At 38.2% G+C, this 19,571-nt stretch overlaps 1 protein-coding gene across 3 annotated transcripts in view; it reads right to left on the bottom strand.

The window, feature by feature from the left end:
• Positions 1 to 13,457: 13,457 nt before the first annotated feature.
• BANK1 (B cell scaffold protein with ankyrin repeats 1) overlaps positions 13,458 to 19,571 on the bottom strand; it is a 325,922-nt gene continuing 319,808 nt past the window's right edge. For 2 of the 3 annotated variants that reach the window (XM_059067310.2, XM_067036904.1), the window contains exons 14-17: positions 17,301 to 17,330; positions 15,811 to 15,866; positions 14,488 to 14,552; positions 13,458 to 14,227 (exon numbers count right to left, since the gene is read on the bottom strand). The gene's annotated coding sequence lies outside the window, so the exon portion shown is untranslated. The remainder of the gene's footprint in view (positions 14,228 to 14,487; positions 14,553 to 15,810; positions 15,867 to 17,300; positions 17,331 to 19,571) is intronic. The other variant, XM_067036903.1, reaches the window with a different exon arrangement.

Genomic DNA, 19,571 nt, shown 5'->3' with positions numbered 1-19,571 from the left:
TTAAGCCCCTCTGGACAAACTCATTTTAGAGAGTATCTCTATGTCCTTTCTGTTTTATTGTCCTTCCATTTAACTTATTTTAGTTGTTTTACAAGACATTGAACATGAATAGAACTGAAGACATGTCACCCCTGCTTTTCCTGTTTATATACATTTCAGGGTTGGTGATGGTGTCGTTATGGTGAAAATCCAGATCTCCTAAAAACTCTTGCGTTACTACATAGTACCTAATTCTTGGTTTGTCAAGGACTCAATTAAATTTATTTTGGTAAATATTTATAGAGTATTCAAAAAGTGGCCTGGTTGATGGTAGGAGGGACATTTTACTCATGAGTTGATAACAAGATAAAGTGTTGGGGAGAAGAGGATAAGATAGGAAGTACTTAGCTTCTTAGGGTAATCTCACTCTGCCCTGTGCTTTCTGTTCATTTGCATGCTTCTGTCTACTAACTGGGTTCTTATTTATATGCTTTCTATATGCAAAAGCTTGGGTTGGGTGGGTGAAAATGTCATATACTTATCTAGGAAAGGATTTGAGTTACAGATATATAATGAGCTTCTTATATGATAAGTGGTTCATAATTATCATTAGTAATAAATTAAATTATATGTTTCCTAGGGCTGCTGTAACACAGTACCATAAACTGGGGGCTTAAAACAACAGAAACGTATTGTCTCACCATTCTGAAGGTCAGAAGTTTGAAAGTGAGATGTTGCCCGGGCCATGTTCCCTCAGAAACCTCTCTGGGAGATCCTTCTTTGGCTCTTCCTGTCTTGGTGGCCCTTGGCTTGCAGCACATCACGTTCTTCCCTTGAGAGTCTGTGTCTTTACATGGTGTTCTCTCTCTGTGCACCTCTGTCTCCTCTTCCTAAAAGGACACCAATCTTATTGGATTAAGGGCCCACACTATACCAGTATGACCTCATCTTATCTTGATAACATCTGCAAAGCCTCTTTCCAAATAGGGTCACCTTCACATGTCCTGGGGATTAGGACTTCGCATCTTTTACAGGGATACATCAAAACCAGAATCTCTGTGTTTTGATGTCTCCAGTCTAGAGTGTTGGTTACGAGCACAGAAACAAACCTGACCATCTGAGCAAATAGGAATTTATTGTGAAGATATTGGAAAATAACATAATAAATGGGACCCTGGAGGACTGAACTAGGAGAATGGACAGGAAATAGGGGTCCTCTGAGGGATAAGCAGGCAGAACTGAAGCCAAGGACATGCCACAAGAACAGTCTGACCTCTATCCTGTCCCTGCATGACGATTAATTTGACCTCAACTGTTGAATCAGCATCCCAGGAATGAGTGATGGACAGAATTTAGGAAACTGTGTCAAGGGCAAATTGAAGAATATACCACCCTCAGCTTACGAAGAGGGAGGCTGCAATGGGAGTGAGTTAATTGGAATGATTTTCTTCTGAAAATCACTGGGAGTGATTTCAAAATCATAGTCAGTTGGGAATTTTCTCAAAAGGATGACGGCAGTGCTAATAGCAAGAGGGGAGGGAGATTCAGGTACTGGATAGCTAAATGTGACAAATGTTTGTTGCCAGGAGGAAAGGTCTGTGGCACCAAACTAAATATTCAGTTTCTCAGGGATTACAGAGATCCTCAAGTTCATAAATAAGAAAGATTAGGCTTTTTTTGGCCAATATACTAGTTGTAAATTCTATCTCAGGTTAGCTTTAACTGACGTCTTTGACCACAAATGAGTATAAACATTAGTCTGTATATTTGTTCAGTATTTGCATTACTTCTTTGGTTTTTTTTTTTTTTTTTTTTTGTGGTACGCGGGCCTCTCACGTTGCGGAGCACAGGCTCCAGACGCACAGGCTCAGCCGCCATGGCTCACGGGCCCAGCTGCTCCGCGGCATGTGGGATCTTCCCGGACCGGGGCACGAACCCGTATCCCCTGCATTGGCAGGCAGATTCTCAACCACTGCGCCACCAGGGAAGCCCTTGCATTACTTCTTAAATGAACTCTTTGTTGCTGTCCTTTGGGAACTTACCATTGGAATCTTGATGCTTTTCTTACGAATTTGAATGTGATCTTTATACATTAGAGATGCAAGTATTTCTTCCAATGTGTCCTTATCATTTTAATTTAGGTTCTGCTACTTTTCATAATATAGCTTTTCTTTTTGGTTTTATATGCATTTTAATACAGTAAACTGATATTAAGAAGAATCTGTTGTAGATTTATTGTATTAAGAAGCCTGATTTTTTTCACCCCTCTGTGAAAAATTAAAGTCTAATTGATTAAAAAATTAAAATATTAATCCTTTTTAAAAAAATTAAAGTATAGTTGACTTACAATATTAGTTTCAGGTGTTTGCTGTGCTGTACAATATATCCTTGTAGCTTTATTTATTTTATACATAATAGTTTATACCTCTTAATGCCCTATCCCTATCTTGTCCCTCCCCCCCTTCTCTCTCCCCACTGGTAACCACTCGTTTGTTCTCTATATCTGTGAGTATGTTTGTTTTGTTATATTCATTTGTTTGCTTTATTTTTTAGATTCCACGTATAAGTAGTATCATACAGTATTTGTCTTTCTCTGACTTGTTTCACTAAGCATAATACCCTCCAGGTCCATCCATGTTGTTGCAAATGGCAAAATTTTATTCTTTTTTCATGGTTAATATACCACTATATATATATATATATATATATATCTTCTTTATCCATTCATCTTTTGATGGACACTTAGGTTGCTTCCACATCTTGGCTATTGTAAATAATGCTGCATTGAACATTGGAGTGCATGTATCTTTTCTAATTAGTGTTTCTGTTTTCTTCCTTCGTGTATCCACATCCTTTACCATATAACTTTTTATTCTCTCCCATATTGACTTTGGGTCAGCCACGTGACTTACTTTGGAAAGTGGCATGCAGTAAAAGTAGCAACAACAGAGGCTTGAAACAACAGGAAAAGTACTTGTGCAATTGTCACCTCTCTCCTGCTCTCTTCAGTTGCTGTAAGACTGTGCTAGGGCTACACTGCAGGTGGATGGGAAGCAGTGCAGAGCCAAGTTGTGAAGTGCTAGCCCAAGTCATCCTAGATTAGCACAGCCAGCTGACCCCCAGATATGTGAGCAAACCCAGGTAAGATCAGCAGAGCCACCTACATAACCCAAAGATGAGTGCCGTCATGGGCGGGCCGGAGTTCAACCAACAGCAGCAAGCCCTCACATACTTTTTTTTTTTTTTTTTTTTTTTTTTTTTGCGGTATGCGGGCCTCTCACTGTTGTGGCCTCTCCCATTGCGGAGCACAGGCTGCGGACGCGCAGGCTCAGCGGCCATGGCTCACGGGCCCAGCCGCTCCGCGGCATGTGGGATCTTCCCGGACCAGGGCACGAACCCGTGTCTCCTGCATCAGCAGGCGGATTCTCAACCACTATGCCACCAGGGAAGCCCGCTCACATACTTTTGAGTTAACTAAGGTTCATAGTGCATAAGAAGTGGGTTTTATGGTTGTTTTCTATGCAGGCTGTTTGTAGAATAGGCAATTGATAAAGTGTCCATTTAAAAACCACCAACTATGTGTTATTTGTGCCCCATGTGGGTGGCTGATATTAGTGGAAGGAAACTGTTTTAAAAAATATGTGAAAATCTAATGCCAATGTTGGTCAAATATTAACATTCCATTGTATCACCATGCCCTAGCATGCACTGGGTGGGTAAATTTGTATGGATAAAAATGAGAACAGTACAAAAAAATATTCCATGATGGACTGATTTAGTTAGGATCAAAGGATTCTTCGTGTGGTAAATCTGCATGAGAGAGGGGATTGCTGGCTAAAGAAGAATACAGACATCTTAAAGGCAAAAGTTAAATGTATTTTCAATAAGGGATGACGAATACAGTGTCCAATCTGCTATTATCCCCTCTCTGTGGAGAACAAAGATGTAACAATGTTGTGCTAAAAGGTCAGTGTCATATTTTTCTGGCAACACTGATAAGGTCATGCCCTTTCTCCTGAGGACATCAAACCCTATGTTCAGGGACTGTCAGGTAACTCATCATTTCAAGAAGAGCTTATTCCCAGCTGTCTATTGTTTCTTCATCAAACCCATAATGGCCCTTGATCTTAAGAAAATCTTAGTATTTAGTCCAGAGGTAAATAAAATGGATCAGAAGGCTATACCAAGTTTCCTCACTGGACCACTGCATTTGATGGACGGGACTCTCCTTTAAGTGCTAGTGTCAGGAATGCTTTAATCTGCTCAGCCTCGTAGCCTAGGAAGGAAACTGTATCTGAGCAAATGATGTTGTGACTCAAACTAACCTGGGTCACCCATTAGTATTCAATTCATTGACTTTTTTAAAAACTTCTTTTTTTTTTTAACCTTTGTGTATCCACTATATTTTAAAGCTAAAAAAGTTTTATAATCCAGCCACAGATCTGATAAATGTTTCATTTGGTGCCAGGCTTTGTAAAGTTTGTTTTTCTGCAATCTGGACCTTCAAAGTATGGTTAAAGTCAGATTATAAGGTTATGAATAATGAGGGTTAGAACATATTTAAAGAGGAAATAATCATATTCAACAGAATCTAAAAACTTTATGTCAAGAAGAGAGCTAACAAAAGAAGAACTAATCAATGAATAATTTAATGCTGTTGCCTTGATTATAGATGTAAGTGAAATTCCTCCTGAATTTGTAACTTGGTATCTTTAGATTTTGATGAAAAAGTGAGTTTAATGAAGGTCATTTGCTTTAACTAAATAGTCTTAAGAAATAACTTAAAGAGAATATAAATTCCATAACTAGGTAGTCCATGAATAAAGAAAGGTTTGGCTGTACCTTTGGTAATACTGGCATTTAAGTTTACTAAAATTGTTCTGTAAGGTATTCTATATATGCTTAGATAATATAAAGTTCAAAAGGATTTTATTCTGATTATAAATATCTGGGTAATCTGATAATATTGTATTAGATTGATTTGAAAGTTGGAGGAGGAAAGTTACTATTTTATGAAGCAGATAACCCAGATGATGACCTCATAACATTTATTCATTTAACAAACACCAAGTAAGCACCTGAAATGTGAATTGAGTGCCTGAAGTGAAAATTGGGCAGTGGGGTAAATAGATTGGAAATTTCAGTCAAGAAAAATGTTATCGGATAAAAGCTAGTGAAAAGCGGAATTAAATTAGACCCTTGATGTGACTCAGTGTACTAGTCAGAGTTCCATCTAAGAAACAGAAACCATTCTAGATATTTCAATCAAAAAGGAATTTAAAAAAATAAAATTAAATTAAAAAAATGGAATTTAATACAAGGAATAAAGAGCTTATAAAATCTTTCAAAGAGCTAGAGGAGTTGGCTTAGGTTGACACTACTGTCGCCGAGATCCAGAAGTCAGGAAGCAGTTGTGCTTATTAGCACCACCACGGGCACTCCAACTGCCTCAAACCCATGAAGCTGGTGACTAGACCCTCGGATGTGGATTGCATTGGCCACCACCGCCAATACCAACGTGAGTCCGACCTCCTGGCCAGCCTCCACAGCAGCAGGGGGGTGCTCTCTCCCTCACCGGCATCTTCCACATCTCCCATGAGACCATCTTGTTGGTGGAACGTACATCACATGGAGCCCCTTCCTGCTGGAGAGCTTGATAAATGTCTGCATTAGCCTCCCAGAACCTTAAGTGCGGGGTCTTCATAGAAGGGGATGAAAATGGATGCTAAATGCACATGCTGCACTTTTGGTCTATTTTGAAGATTCATGATAGCCTCCAGTAAGTTTTTTAGGAGATGAACAAAAATATCAGGAAACTTTCCCCGAACCAGTCTACATTCACAGGTAAACCTCACAAGTGGCAAAAGCTTAACTGTCAAAATGTGATACAGATCCCCATGGATTAAAAGACTTTAGACATATAATCCAAAAATTATCTTAAAATACAATTTTAATTTCCATATTTAGCACAAAGAGAACTATTACCACCTCAATTGTAATGTCCCTAATGATACTGAATCCAGCTTTGTTTATTGTACTTCAAGATAAGTACTGACTAAAGATGAAGATGATAATTCAAAGTTTACTGAGCATTTACCAAGTTTCAGGTGTTTCATAAGCATTATTATTATTATTATTATTATTATTTTTTTGTGCGGTACGCGGGCCTCTCACTGTTGTGGCCTCTCCCGTTGCGGAGCACAGGCTCCGGACGCGCAGGCTCAGTGGCCGTGGCTCACGGGCCCAGCCGCTCCGCGGCACGTGGGACCTTCCCGGACCGGGGCATGAACCCACGTCCCCTGCATCGGCAGGCGGACTCTCAACCACTGCGCCACCAGGGAAGCCCAAGCATTATTTATTTAATCTTCAAAACTACCCAATGAAATGCTACTACTACCAGTTCCATTTTACCCATGAGGAAGCTGAGAATTAGATTAATTGACTTGACCAATGTAATACAACCCACCAAACTTTACCCTCTTCTGTCTTCTCCAACTTGGCGAATGATACCATCATCCACAAAACTGTTCAAGTCAAAAAATTCCAGCCTTATTCATATTCTTTTTTCTTACCTCCGCATCAAACCCACACCAAGCACTATTGACACTACCACCAAAATGTCTAAAATATGTCTCCTCTTTATCACCTCAATTATCGCTCTAATCCAAGCCACCAGTATCTTGTGAATACCACACTAGCCTCCCGACTTTCTGCTCTTGCCTATTTACAATCCATTCTTTGTTCTGCAGTCAGAATGAATTTTTATACTTAAAATATTTCAATGGCTTTTCACTGCTGCTTTAAAAATGTGCTTCGAGTATTAAATAGAATTTAAAGTACCACTTTGATTACCAGGGAAGTAGTGAGTGATTTAAAAGTTAGAGGATGAAATTTTAGTTTTCTGAATTTTTTGGTTGTTTTGGGGTATCATTGCTAGCAGTGTTGGATCCCATGTTGGGTCTGCATAATTCAGAAGAATCCCACATAGGCAAATGTATTGAAAACTTACTAAGTTCAAGAAAGTCAGACAGATAGCTTATTATTCACACCACTCTTTTGGTTCCCATTTCTGTGTTTTCAATGTCAGATGTGTATCTATACTGAGGGATTGTGATATTGGAGAAAAACAGCTAAACACAAATGTAAAAGCAGATGCAGGTGGCAACGGACACAGAAAATACTAAGGGAGATATTACAATTAACTGAAACATATCAAAGGAACACAGGGCATTCACATTTCTTGGTGGGTTAACTATAAGAAATAGAATAAATCCGTACTATGGAGAAGCACTGTGGATATCTCAAAGAAAGGAATCTTCTCTCAGTAATGTTCTTATTAACACGTAAAGATAAGAACTGTGTGGGAAGGTCCCACTGGTTCCTGGAACTAGTTTTCAATAGTTTGTGATATTAAAATTTAAACATTTGGTGGTGTGGTGGACATAATTCTAAGGTGGCTCCGTGATTCCTACCCCCTGGTGTCCCCACTTGATGTTAACCATTTCTCCCATTGTGTGTAGGGAGGACTTTTGACTTGTGACAGAATTTGGGAAAGTGAAGGGTTTCTCAGATATAATTAAGGTCTCAAATCAGTTGAATTTGAGATAATAAAAAGACATATCTTGGGTGAGCCTTTCTCTTTCAGGTAAAAGCACTAAATGAGGGATTGGGCCCCCTTGAGATGAGACTCTTGTGGGCTTGACGGAGTAAGATGTTGATGACACCCATGTGGTAAGTTCTCGTGTGAGGCCTCTAGGACACGAGGGTGGCCTCCAGACAGAAAAATAAGGTGCCCTCAGTCATACAGCCACGAGGAAACGCATTATTCTGTTAACAACCTGAAAGCAGATTATTCCCCATTTGAGCCTCCAGGTGGAAATTCAGCCTGGTTGACATCTTGTTTGTAGCCTTGTGAGACCCTGAGCAGAGGACCCAGCTAAGCTATGCCCAGATTCATTACACATCGAAACTTTGAGATCATAAATGTGTTATTTTAAGCTGCTGAGTTTGTGGAAGGTTGTTATATAGCACAGAACACCTGTAGCTTCAAAACTAAGAACAAATATGAGGCTTTGTACTCGGACCTCTCTGGTTTGTTATATTCTCTCCAGTTTGTTGCCCCTAGCACAGCTGAAGTGTTCATTTCAAAATGCAAATGTGACATTCTCTTTGCTAAAATCTCATTTATGATTTCCATTGTTTTCTGGAAGAAACAGAATCCTTAATATTGCCCTGCATGATCTATTCTTATCATATTCTATATTTCCCTTTGCCCTCTGTGCTGTGGTCATACTGGCTGTATTTAGGTTCTCAGATGTTCTTTATTTCTTTGTGCCACAGGGCTTTTGCACTTGCTATTTTCTCGGGTCTTAAACTATTGCTATTCTTTTGTGGTTTAAAAAAATTTTTTTTAGAAATAATTTTTCTGTCATATTCCGAAGAATGTTGCTATTTCTCCCATTTCCATGTCAGAGGCTGAAACATGAGCAGAACCTTCACAGATATTTACTTTTCTGGCTGAAGAACTGGCTTATTCTTCAGGAAAGCATAATGTTTGTTTCTCTATTATCTTTTTCAAGAAGGTGAGGAAGCAGATAGCTCTTATAGTCACAGATGGTTTGTTTTGTTAAATCCTAAAATATCTCTTGAGACCAAAATCCAATTGAGAAGGTGTATAAACATCTCACTCAAAATAAGCCCTAGAGATCTGCTGTACAACATTGTACCTAGTTAACAATAATGTATTATACATTTAAGAATTTGTTAAGGGGGTAGACCTAATGTAAGTGTTCTTATAAAGTAAAATAAGCTGAAATAAAATAAATAAAATATCTCAGTCACAGCACCATAATGTATGGAAATCGGGGTGAAGAGAGCATATGGTGATCGTAAGTAAGGTTCTTATGCTCTTCAACAGTGTTAATGACACGTCATCTGCTGGGATTCCCTGAGTCTGCTGATGCAGAAGATCTGGGAGGTACTGGGCATGACTTGCCATGTCTGAGTTACAAAACATCTCATTTTGCAACATTATGACAAATGCCAATGTCTTGCAAGGATGCGTAAGACTCCTGAGGGTGACTGCAGATGCTCTCACCGAGTGCCAGGCATGAATGCCAAAACAGCCTCAGCTTACACTTCCCCGAACCCCTTGCCTTTCTTTTTCTCAAGTGAAGAAAAGAGAAAGGGCTAGGGGCAAAACCATAGCACTTTTATCATAGTTGATATAACATGTCCACCCCTACCTTGAGAAATAAAGAAACAATCCGTCAGACATTGTTGGTTAGTTTGCTGAAGGCTAATTTCTCTCTCTGAGGGTCACCTATTGCAACAGAAGGCAAAAAGGCAATTTGAGCAAAACTATCCCACTCATTTCTATGGATTCAGCAATTCCTTTAGTGTTTGATACACTTCACTGCACAGCATCTCTGGATGGTCTTACATTACTTCTGAGTGGAACCAAATTTGATGTTGATTTGAAGATACACAAAAAACCATACAACAGAAATTACAGTGTTTTACTCAGAGACCTGTTCACTAATTCATTTGTTTGAAGACAAGTCATTTTTATCTGACTGAAACCAACTTTTATTATTTGCAAAATTCAGAACTTAATCTTTCACTTTATGCGAGCCAAGGGCAAGTTCTGAATGCCAAATAAGTCTCATGCATGCGCCACCACTCCCCTTACGCTCCCCCATCGTTCCTCACGGCAAACATCACTGACTGATTTTGACACTGTTGCCCACTGAACCCAGATTTCAGACTCTGTCTCAACATATCACAGCAGCCATCCTTCTTCCAGTTTTTCTTTTCCCATTAAATGGAAAATGAGACCAGCTTACATATCCATAAAATGTAAGTCAGTGTTTTTCAAACAGTATAGATTTCTTTATTGCAGGATGAGTTAGTCTTCAATACTTGGATGTCTAATATGCTCTTCTAAAAGGGACTAAAATACATAGCACTTTTTCATCTCACTTGATCACAGAAACCCTTTTAAATTGAATATGCACGAGTTCCTTGTAACACAATTTGGGAAATACTGTACTCTACCACTGATGGATATTTCTACTTGAAGCTTCTCATGTTTATGGGTGATCCAGCTAGCCATTCAACATTTTGTAAACATTAGTTTTTAAAATAATGACGTGGGTTTGAATCATATGCTATAAGGCTGTGCCTAAGAGCCAGTCAGGTAACAAGTCAGCCTAGTGTATCACACTGTATTCACATTTCAAAGAGGATTATTTTTTGCCAACTATCTTCACTGAGAATTTACTTGGAACCAAAAATATACTAAGCACCTATGTCTCATTGAAGCGGAGCGACCGTGTATCTCAGCTTATGCTGGAGGTATGCCTGCCTTTTTTTTTTTTACCACAATCATTAGCAGTACTCCATTTTACCATCAAAAGTGTCCTCTTTGGATGAAAAATTAATTAACACTTTTACTTTTAATTCTCAAACCACCTCTGCTGATGTTGGTATTGATAACCCCACTTTACTAATGATTAAATAGGGCTCAGGGAAACTGGAAAACTGGCTTAGTTTACATAGCTAGGATATAGGTGAGCCAATATTCAAACTACGTTGGTCTTTCCTTAACGTTCATGCTCTTGAATGCAATACTGCACTTCTCATGTAAGCACATGATGTCATTAATACCTGTAAAATTATGTAAGAATCTGCATTTTGAAGATGAGAATATTGAGGAAATCATATACTGTAATTTATAAATTTGAGGCCTATTTTATTTATTTATTATTGTTTTTTGGCCGAGCCTCACAGCTTGCAGGATCTTTGGGATCTCCCCGACCAGGGATCAAACGCGTGCCCCGTCAGTGGCAGCACGGAGTCCTAACCACTGGACGGCCAGGGAAATCCCAGGTCTAGTGTATTTAGAATCTTGTTTTTGCTGTCTTTTGTGTGGCAGTCCCTGCCTTTAAAGGTCAGCTCCACAAAATAAGGAAGGCCACCAAGTATGGTTGGCGGGTACAGTTACAGAAAGTACTGCAAGGGGGGGCCTCATACCACCCTGTGCTAATTAGCTGGGAGTGACTAGATGAGGCTCATGAGCAGACCTCTTTTCTAAATATTTACCCATTTAGAAAAGCAATATGCAGTAAAATTTAGGTAAGCCCAAGTTATTAAAATCAGACCCCCTGAGCATTAGAAGAAGGAACTCAGACGAGCAAGTGCTTGTAGCATGAATAGGATATAATGATGATTCAAGTTACAAGCTCATTTTCATTAGAACAATACTGAGAACACTCTCATTTTCTAAAAATTGGAGTCTCCACTGGTAGAATAATCTAATGTTTGATTTACAAAAATGTATGAGTCATCTTTCTTTTGAGTACTTAATGGTCCATTTAAGTTATGCCATATGCACTTCAAAATAAAAACACTGATTTCTATCACACGGGTTTCCACTTCCAGAAAATTCCATATAAAGTTAACTGTTTTTATTTTAATAACATTCTTTTAAGTGTTAATCCCATTTTACTTTATAGTGTAGATCAGAGTTTCCCAACCTTGAAGTGTTGACATTTTGGACAGGACATTTCTTTGTCTTGTAGTTTAGTGGATGTTCATTAGCATCCCTTGTCTCCACACACTAGATGCCAAGAGCACCTTCTCTGAAGTCATGACAATAAAAAGTGCCTCCAGATATTGCCAGATGCCCCAGTTGCCCATCTAGAACCACTGGTCTAGATGCTTCTTCTTCTTTATCCTAGAAAACTAAGTAGAAAAGAAGGGAATTAATTTTAAACATAAAATTCTTTTGATAACATTTAATACCAGTCCAAATTTCTCTAGAAGTCAGAGTCAAGTAAATTTAAGAGGCAGGGGCTGGTTCTTGTGTACATTAAGAGTAATGGCTTGGGAACAAATGCAAATTGAGGAAGGGATGATAGGAAAGATAACATATTTGATTACCTACTGGTTGCTCAGGCTTCCAGAATCAGCACAAAATCTTCAGAAGATTTCCCATACAGGTGTTTCCTTTCTGGCAGTGACTAGGGTTCTTAGACAAATGCCCCAAATCTACAAGAAAAGATCACATCTTCCTAGTCTACTAGTCTAGATCCTGACATATGATCTCTTCCATCACTAAAAAATACTTCCGTAGTGTGGCTCAAATTTGATTAAGACAGTATTCTGTATGTTAAGAATAAAGCCCAGAGGGCTTCCCTGGTGGCACAGTGGTTGAGAGTCCGCCTGCCGATGCAGGGGACACGGGTTCGTGCCCCAGTCCGGGAGGATCCCACGTGCTGCGGAGCGGCTGGGCCCGTGAGCCATGGCCGCTGAGCCTGTGCGTCAGAGCCTGTGCTCCGCAACGGGAGAGGCCACAACAGTGAGAGGCCCGCGTACCACAAAAAACAAATAAAAATAAAAAAAAGAATAAAGCCCAGAGATTAAAAAATATTGCTTCCTTCTGGATAGTCTTATCTGGGATCATTCCTAAATTTGGATTACCCTTCCTCCGCCTTTGCATTTCTCTACTTTTCATCTCTTCCTTCAGTGCAACAGGCATGATGTGAACTTCTCTGATCCTCAACTCCAGACTTCTCTAACTGTCTTCTATGCTCTGGACAAGCCTAATAAGTCAAGGAGGGGAGGGACCACGGTTCAGGAGTCATAGGGAGGACCTCAGTTATTTTTGGTTTCTTTTCCTCCCTTTCTTTGTGATGACAAAGTAATAAGATTTCAAGCACCAGAGTAACTAAGGAAAGAGACTATTAAAGGGGATTTTTGCCATGGTTTTATTCTAAACTAGCCCAGTTCAGAAGGACAGAACTTAGAGGTGCTGACTTTAGATTTCTTTCCATGTTAAAAAACTGAATAACATTCATGCTTTATCTCCCACTTCCACCCTGAACTGGGTCTCAGGTAAGAAATGATCTAATTGCTTTGTAATTAGAAAAGTTGACATTTTACCTGTTACTGGATTTCATGTTTTTAATAAGAATAAAGTTGACAGTGGAATTGTAGGCACAGTCACAGAATTATAGTCACAGGCCTATATGGAAATTCTTACTTTAGAGATAATAGACACATTTGAATTTTATAGATGAAGAAAATTATAGAAAAGCAGTTGGTTTTCCTATCATGACTCTTTGGGTGGGACAATCCATAGAAATGGGGGCTTAGTATGTGGAAGGGCATTCCATTTCTTGAAAGCTTAGATGTGAAACTATGGACCAAATTTCCAAATGTCATAATAAAGAAGCACCTTCTATTAGGGATTGATCAAACTACTATGCTTTTTTTAAAACTTGAGCTTAAGAGTGTTAATGATCATGAGAAACTTATGGGCAATGTTTTGCAGAATCACTTAAAATATATATCCCTATAAATCACTGTTTGGAAGCTAAATAAATCATTTGTATGTTTACTTTATGGGCCCTACACAGTGAAATTAAAAAATATTTGGTAGACTTCTGTCTGTAAACTGGTAAGCAGAAGAATTTAGTGGTTAATTCTCATACATTTATTTTGAAAAGTCAGACATAGCTTTAAACATTTATTTAATTTGCAGCAACTGTGGGTAGAAATCATAGAATGATAAAACTGCATTCTATTCTAAGCTCATAAATTGCTTCTAAGAAATGGGATGATGAAATTATAAGCCTTTTAATAGCGAATATAGGTTGTGGAAATGTATATTAATTTGAGACACAGAAAGTTAAAAAAATAATGTTCTCAAGGTTATATGCAAACAGGCTCTAAAAAATGGAAGGTTGCAGCAAACATGATGTGACAATAATAATTAGAGCTCTGAATGTGAGAAACTCAGAAAATAGACCACCCACTGGAAAAGCAAATATGTACAAAACAAATTTGTATTTTTTATGCTTATTCTAAATGTAGCAGGGAGTAAACGATTAAGGTTAGGCCATTAAACAGGCCCAGTAGCTTTGCTACAGAGCATTTAACTTCTCTGCCCTTGTTTTTCTTTAATTTTAAAAATGGGAAATAGCTGCTTCAGTGGCAAAGTGCATTGTAAAATGCAAGAATTTTCAAAGAATGCAATTTCTCTACAGCATTCAATTTTTAATGTTGAGTTACTCATCTGAAGCAGGTATAATACCAATAAATTGTGGCAATAACAAATTCTGAAATTCAAAAGCTTGCTTCTGCTTTCATAGTATAGATTCGTCCTGAAGACAGCAGGCAATCCAAATGCAAGTTTGCTTCACCCAGAAGGTGTCTGCAGATTCTTGAGTTTTATTATAATAACCTGAAAGTAAGATCACAGGAAATGTATTAGCGAAAAATGGGTCATCACCTGAAATTGATTACCTAGCATAAAATCACCCCTATAGTAAATCTTTCTAAGGAACAATCACCTTTAGCTTGAAAAATACATGTTTATCCTTTTAGAAGACAATGAAATATTTAAGTTATTCTGTTTGCCAGACAAATGATTCCTTCAAATTCCTAATAAGCCTGCTTTAGGTTTTCTAAAAAAATATAGCTGATATATAGCTGATATTTTACCTTCTTTAGTGATCTTTCCTGCAACAGAAACCAAATTCCTTTTCAACTTGGAGTCGAGCAGGAAGCTAAGGGAAAAAAAAATAGACAGAGTTAGCATTTCTCCATTTTAAGGCTGAACAAAGAACCAATTTTAAGGCTGAACAAAGAAACATGATAAAGTCATAGTTGCCTTTCACAGTCACAGAGAAACAGCTTTGTAGAGGCAACTGGCAAGACAGTCCTCCGTCTTTAAAGGAAAGAGTCATTGTAAAGCTCAACTACATCAAAGTCCTTCAGTTCAAATTTTATTTTCTTTTTGAGGGAGAATAGCCTAAGCGTTGGGAATTTGTATTCTTTTCCTCTTATCCAAAATCTTGCTCTCAAGATCGTCCTCCAGATCTTGTAGAATAATCTTTGTTGAACAAAGATATTTTCATAAACTCCTGGGCTAGGTGGTACCTCACAATTCTGCTACAGTCAGATGAATCTCATGAGTCTATGTGCTGTAGGCCCAGTAGGTACATATGAGCTGTAGACCCATTCGGTCTATAGCTCATTGGTGGGCCACAGAATGATGCAGAAACGCAAATACTTCAAGCAGTTCTTAAGGGTGAATGACTTTTATAATTACGTATGATTTATTTGAAGCATAAGAGAGCTTAAGGGGCTATTAAAATTTGGTAAACTAAAACAGGTTTGTTATGGGCCAGAATTCTGGATTTTAGCAAGAAATCCAGCTGCCAGATGACCCTGGGTAACAGTGCAAATGTCCTACATCACATATGTAGATAGTTGGAATAGCATGATTTTTTATGAAGAAAAATTTGTGGACAGGACATCAGTGGTGTTGTCTTGAACTGGTCTTGGCTTTCCATTGTTGCTGTCTTTCCTTAGTGTTATTTCTGGCTTCTTGTTAGCAGTTTGCTTTCGGTTAACTCTACAATGTGAAGTAATGCATATTTATAGGAACAATATTTTGGCATTACATTTTTTTCTTAAAACTAGACTTTAAGGATTGTATAATCGTGGTTCAAATAGGCTCATCATGTTCCTTTTGCTAAAGAAGATGTGTTTATAACTCCTCTAAGATTTATTTGGTCTGTTGAATTCATCCACACTTTGGCCTCAATGCCTTTTTCCTTTGAGTTCTTTCTTTGCTTTTTTCAGAAGTCAATTTCTTTAAATTATTGCTCATGGATTTTGCACACAAATGCTTATGTGACCTGTTTAGTTCACATTTGTTGGAATGTTTCAAAGCACAGTCAGCATAGAAGGCTTTCATATTCTTTCTCAACAAAGAATTCTTTTTTGCATTTTATAAAAATGAAGATATATACAACCCACCTTATTGCCAAAGGGTATGCTATATGACACATTTTCATTGTGGGCATTTTCATTACCTAGAAATACAAACTCTGTTACTATCTCTTCACTTGTTCACATATTTAATAATTCCTTTATTCAGCAATTAAAAAATACATATGCATGGAGCTTCCCTGGTGGCACAGTGGTTGGGAGTCCGCCTGTCGATGCAGGGGATCCGGGTTCGTGCCCCGGTCTGGGAAGATCCCACATGCCACGGAGCGGCTGGGCCCGTGAGCCATGGCCGCTGAGCCTGCGCATCCGGAGCCTGTGCTCCGCAACGGGAGAGGCCACCCTGCATACCGCAAAACAAACAAACAAACAAACAAAAAAACCAACCAAACAAACAAAATATATATGCAAAGAATAGGATATGGGTAAAGAGAAAAAATATTAAAGAGATCAAAAGGGGCATATTTAAATAGCACCCTTGACAAGTATGTATTAATTCCTCCTACACAGAGGGATGGACTAGAATAGAATACTCAAGGAGTTGCTTCAGCTCAGAAACAATCCAACATCTTCGAATAACAAGTTCCACTTGATTACGCCTTTTTCTCTTCCCCATTTACCAGAATCAGGCAATTGCAAAGCACACTTTTTTTTTTTTTTTTTAAATAAAAGTTTGTTTCTACTGCTCCACCTTGGCCCATTCTACTTCCTGCTTTTCTCACAGGTTTCTCACTTTCCATCCAAGCCTCGTGCCTCTCCATTCCTGCAGTCAGCCCCGTGCTTCAGGCTGCAGGCAGTGCTTGGAGCTCATGGGACAGCCCCCAGCTGGCCTGCAGCTCCCCTCTCCCCTCCCTTCCTTCTGCACCCATCCTCCCCCAACACACTGAAGGGAACCCCTCCAGCTACTGCGTGCCATTCCAATTTCATTTGTTCTATCAGCATCTCCCACTTATCAAGCAGTTAGCTCCATTTACACAAATCATCATCTGTTTTTATAATAATCTCCACGATAGAATTCTTTTTTTTTAACATCTTTATTGGAGTATAATTGCTTTACAGTGGTGTGTTAGTTTCTGCTGTATAACTAAGTGAATCAGCTATACATCCCCGTATCTCCTCCCTCTTGCGTCTCCCTCTCACCCTCCCTATCCCAGCCCTCTAGGTGGACACAAATCATGGAGCTGATAGAATTCTTATCTGCATTTTACAAATGAGGGAACTGGGGCTTAAAGAGTCGAAGCCGAAGGCCACAGCTAGTAAGTCGCTAGTAAGTCCTGAAGAGCCAGGTCAGAGTTCAAAGTAGGTGCTTCTTCTACTATATCACAATGCCTCTAGCATTGCTATTCTAGAATCCTCTCACATTTATTTTGGATGTCAAGTGGTTTTGCTTACAAATATAAAATCTCTGTGAGTTTTTACAGTGACCAGCTTAATCACATTAGGTTTACATTAATGTAAAAGTTGGCTTACTATGAACTTTGTTTTAGTCCTAAATCCTTCTATAAACACCAGACACTTACCATTTGGATGGTGCACAATGGTGAGCTTATCTACAAGACAAAAAAAGCACATTCTGAGTTTTGCTCAATATTTGTCTTAAGGTTGCTTCTTCTTACTGTTTGACTACTTTTGTCCTTGAAGTGACTACGTAGTTTCACAACGTGATTTTAAAAATACTAACCTCCAACCACTAAGTGTGAAACTATGTCTTTTTAAATTTTTGTCTTTTTTCCTTCTGACACGTCCCACATTATTATGATTTTAGATATATTTGACACTTAATAATAAAAGCTTCCTACTCTGCTTTTTTTTTGTTGTTGATGAATTCTTTTTTAAAAAACTAGATCTTTATTGTAGTATAATTGCTTCACAATACTGTGTTAGTATCTGTTGTACAACAAAGTAAATCAGCTATATACATACACACACATCTCCAAATCCCCTCCCTCTTGAGCCTCCCTCCCACCCTCCCTATCCCACCCCTCTAGGTGGTCACAAAGCATTGAACTGATCTCCCTGTGCTATGCGGCTGCTTCCCACTAGCCATCCATTTTACATTTAGTAGTGTATATATGTCAATGCTACTCCTACTCTGCTTTGATATTCTTTTAGCCTGAGCTATCCAAGTATTTTAAAAAATTAACCTTATTCAGAACTACTTACATACAGTACACGTCACACATTTTTAAGTGTATAGGTTGATGACTCTTGACAAATCTATACAGCATATACGCATCACCCCCATTAGCACAGAGAACATTTCATCTCCACAGAAAACTCCCTTGTGCCCCCTTACCTCAATTCTCACCCACCATTACCCCTGATGGCCCCTGAGCTGATTTCTATCTCTGTAGATTTGTTTTATCTAGAAGTCCAGATAAATGGGATCTTACAGCAGGTATTCTTCTGTGTCTGGTATCTTTCACTCAGCATAATATCTGGGAGATGCATTCTGGTTGTGTGTGTGATAGTAGGTATCCCTTTTTACTGCTGAGTAGTATTCCATTGTGTGAATATATCACAATATAATTACCTAATCTCCTATTGGACATTTGGATTGTTTCCAGTTTGGTTATTATGAATGAAACTGCTATGAACTTTCATGAACATGTTTTTGAATGAACATATTTTCCATCTTTTCTTTCTCTTGAATAGCTAGGTTATCTACTGATAGTAAATGCATATTTAATATTTCTAAAGTCGTCACAACACTTTATACTCCCATCAGCAATGCTGGCAGTGCATGTCCAGTTCTTCCACATTCTAATTGCTTAACTTTGACAATATTTTAAAAATTCAGCTATATTTGTTGTGTATTTGTACCTCAGTGTAATTCAATTTACTTTTTCCTGATGATTAATGATGTTGAGCATGTTTTCACATGCTTATTAGCTATTTTTCTTTTTGTGAACTTAGATCTGGGTACTAGATGTGCTCACTGTTGCTGGGCTGTCATTGTTTCTATGTGCTCTCAGCAGACAGAGCTAAGGAAATATATATACAACTATATTTCTATATTTATGTGTAACATATATATTGGGTTGGCCAAAACGTTCATTCAGGTTTTTCCATATGATCTTATGGAAAAACCTGACGTTTTGGCCAACCCAATATTAACAGCCATGAGTTGTTATGCTTTTCTCTCCAATTCCAAACCAATACTACAAGATTCATTCTGGGCTTCCTTCTTTCCTTAATTGTAACTCCTTTCTCTGACAATAGGAAACCTGGCTCTCATTATCAATAGTGAATTTATTTGTTTACTCAATGCTAGAATATACATAAAGTAGTTTTGAAATTGCTAAACTACACCCCTGTAGAGAAATAAGACCTACTAACTGGAGTATAGAATACAATTTTTATGTACTGTTTTTTTTCTTTTAATTTTAACCTTAGAATACGCTGTTTTCTAAATTTATTTTTTTTTTTTTTATCCCCCTTTAGTGTGGCTATGTTATTTATTTGTGATACTGCTAGGTTCGTTTTCTTCTGCTTATATTCCATCTTGTCCCCTTATCAGTCCCATCCTAGTTTGTTGAATATGTAAAATATTAACAAAGTTCTAAAAGTGAGACTACAAAGAGATTTACTCACTTTTGTCTGAGTTGTTTAATGTATTGGCAAAAACTTAATTATATCTCCTTAGAATCTTTTTAATGTCTGTAGGATCTGTTGTGATAGCCTCATTTTAGCTCCTGATACAGGTAACTCTTGTTTTCTCTTTTTTGCATGATCATTTTTGCCATGGGCTTATCAATTTCATTAACATTTTAAAATAACTAATTTTTGGT

The sequence above is a fragment of the Kogia breviceps genome, chromosome 6 (assembly GCF_026419965.1).
Source record: "Kogia breviceps isolate mKogBre1 chromosome 6, mKogBre1 haplotype 1, whole genome shotgun sequence".
In the NCBI taxonomy this organism is placed as follows: Eukaryota; Metazoa; Chordata; class Mammalia; order Artiodactyla; family Physeteridae; genus Kogia; species Kogia breviceps.
This window is presented reverse-complemented; position numbering and strand designations above follow the sequence as displayed.